The sequence below is a fragment of the Hipposideros armiger genome, unplaced genomic scaffold (genome assembly GCF_001890085.2).
Source record: "Hipposideros armiger isolate ML-2016 unplaced genomic scaffold, ASM189008v1 scaffold_387, whole genome shotgun sequence".
Lineage (NCBI taxonomy): Eukaryota > Metazoa > Chordata > Mammalia > Chiroptera > Hipposideridae > Hipposideros > Hipposideros armiger.
Genome location: NW_017731737.1, coordinates 450,307 through 453,249, shown reverse-complemented (window position 1 = coordinate 453,249; position 2,943 = coordinate 450,307). Strand labels below are relative to the sequence as shown.

Below are 2,943 nucleotides of genomic sequence, written 5' to 3'. Positions count from 1 at the left end.
TCTCCTGTTCAGAGCTGGCATCCCAAGCCAACTCCTAACCAATGTGCCACTTGGCTGGCCCAATAAATACCCTTCTTAATTTTGCCAAAACCTTATGGTAATTTTTCTTGGTTGCCTTTGTCATTGTTAATCAGGGAATATGTTCCATATGGGAAACTGATAACTTTGCTGCCATGGAATAAAGATGAAGAATTTTAAATAGAAATTCAAAAGTCCTATCACCTTCATAAGCCTTTAAAAATGGAAGCTAAGCCTTTCATTATTGTATTTTTTTCATAGGTCTTTTGTACCACTTTAAAGGAAATGGAGCTGAAAAAACAATTTCCAGCCTCTTTAAAGGTACAAATCTACAAATCCCTGGGCATGTTGATCAACCTTAAGATATGCCAATATATTTAAACATCCTTACCTGTTTTACTTCAAGGAAAGAAAATTATTCCTCAACTACAAGAACTCCTTGCATGTACTGAGTTGACAAGTCACTTTTCATGGGCATGAACTGGGAGGAATATCAACTCTATCTCTGTAAGTTTGTTTTGCTAGTTAGTTTTCAAAATATTTGTAGATTAGCCCCATTTATTTATTGTTGCTTTTAATTCCCTTGACTTTGATGTCAAATTCATAAAATCCTTTCTAAACCCAAGGTCCATAAATTTAGTATCTATGCTTTTTTCTGTGTAATTTCTTGTTTCAGGTCTTATATGTAGGTCTCTAATCCATTTTGAGTTAATTTTGGTATATGGTGACAGTTAGCAGTCTAGTTTCATTCTTTTGCATGTAGCTTTCTAATTTTCCCAGAACCATTTAATGAAGAGGATTTATTTTCTTCATTGTGAAACTAAATAGCTTCTGCACAGCAAATGAAACTATTAACAAAACAAAAGGTAACCAACTGAATAGGGGAAGATATTTGCAAACAACACCTCCAACAAATGGCTAATATCCAAAATATATAAATAAATCATACAATTCAACAACAAAAAACAAACAATCCATTTTAAAAATGGGTGAAGGACCTGAACAGACACTCCCAAGACAGACAAATGGCCAACAGATATATAAAAAGATGCTTAACTTTACTAGCTGTTAGGGAAATGCAAATTAAAACTACAATGACATACAACCTCTCACCTGTTAGAATGGCTATTATCAACAAGACAAGTAATAACAAGTGTTGGAGAGCATGTGGGGAAAAAGGAACCCTCCTACACTGCTGATGGGAATATAAATTAATACAGCCATTATGGAAAACAGTGTGGAGTTTCCTCAAAAAAATAAGAATATAATTAACATATGACCTAGCAACCCCTCTTCCAGGCATCTACCCTGAAAACCAAAAACATTTACCCATAAAGATATATATACCCCTGTATTCATTGCAGCATTATTCACAGTGGCCAAGACATGGAACAACCTAAGTATCCTTCAATAGATAATTGGATAAAGAAGATGTGGTTCATATATACAACGGAATATTACTCATCCATATGAAAAGATGAAATACTGCCAATTGAGACAAAATGGATAGATCTTGAGATTATTCTAAGCGAAATAAGTCAGACAGAAAAAGACAAGAACCATTTGATTTCACTTATATGCATATGTGACATATAAAACTGAAAGCAACAAACAAACAAGACAAACAACCAACCAAAAACTCAGACACAGGCAACAGTTTAATGGTTACCAGAGGGTAAGGGGGAAGAGAGGGTGGTACAAGAGGGAAAAGGGGTAAAATATATGGCGATGAAAGGAAAGCTGACTCTGGTTAGTAAACACACAATGTGATATACAGATGGTATATTATAGAATTGTATGCTTGAAACCTGTATCATTTTACTAACCAATATCACTTCGATAAGTTTAATAAAAATTAAAATTTCTAGATCAGAACCTTTCAAACAAGACTTGAAAAGGAAGTCTGAAGTATGAAAAGCTAAGAGACAGAAGAGATGTGTTTGACATGGACATGAAGGCAGAGTGGGATCCCAGAGACTCAGCTACTGGACTCTTTATTATCTTTCCATCCCCACGTCAGCCCTGGGACAATCTCAGTCAAGTCCTAGAACCTCATCAAAGTGTTATTTTAAGCCTACTACCTATTTACTTGAAACACAGTTTTACTTTTTTTGATATTAGAGTAGTGTGATATAGTAGTATAATGTGTTGAATGATGGCTCCTCAAAATATGTTCACATAATAACCCATGGAACCTGTGAACATGAACTTATTTGGAAGGAGGGTCTTTGCAGAAGTTATTAAATTAAGGATCTCGCTTTCTCGCAACGGGTTTGCCACCAGAACACAGGTGTAGTGAAAACCATCACTAAATCTAACCCAAAATGGGAAAAGAAAAGACACACATCGATATCATTGTCATTGGACACATAGATCCTGGCAAGTCTACCATTACTGGTCATCTGATCTGCAAATGTGGTGGGATTGACAAAAGAACCATCGGAAAATTTGAGAAGGAGGCTGCTGAGGTGGGAAAGGGCTCCTACAAGTATGCCTGGGTCTTGGATAAACTGAAAGTTGAATGTGAATATGAGATCACCATTGATATCGCTCTGTGGAAATTCGAGACCAGCAAATATTATGTGACCATCATTGATGACCCAGGACACATAAACTATCAAAAACATGATTACAAGCTAACTGTGCTGTCCTGATTGTTGCTGCTGGTGTTGGTGAATTTGAAGCAGGTATCTTCAAGGGCAGCCCTGTGAGCATGCCCTTCTGGCTTACACACTGGGTGTGAAACAACTAATTGTTGGTGGAAACAAAATTACTTCACTGAGCTGCCCTACAGTCAGAAGAGATATGAGGAAATCATTAAGGAAGTCAGCACCTACAATAAGAAAACTGGCTACAGCCCTGACATTGTAGCATTTGTGCCAATTTCTGATTGGAATGGTGACAATATGCTGGAACCAAGTGCTA

The 2,943-nt window shown here is 36.5% G+C and overlaps 1 pseudogene; it reads left to right on the top strand.

Annotated features, from left to right (window-relative positions):
* Nucleotides 1–2,342: 2,342 nt before the first annotated feature.
* LOC109393727 (elongation factor 1-alpha 1 pseudogene) overlaps nucleotides 2,343–2,943 on the top strand; it is a 7,072-nt pseudogene continuing 6,471 nt past the window's right edge.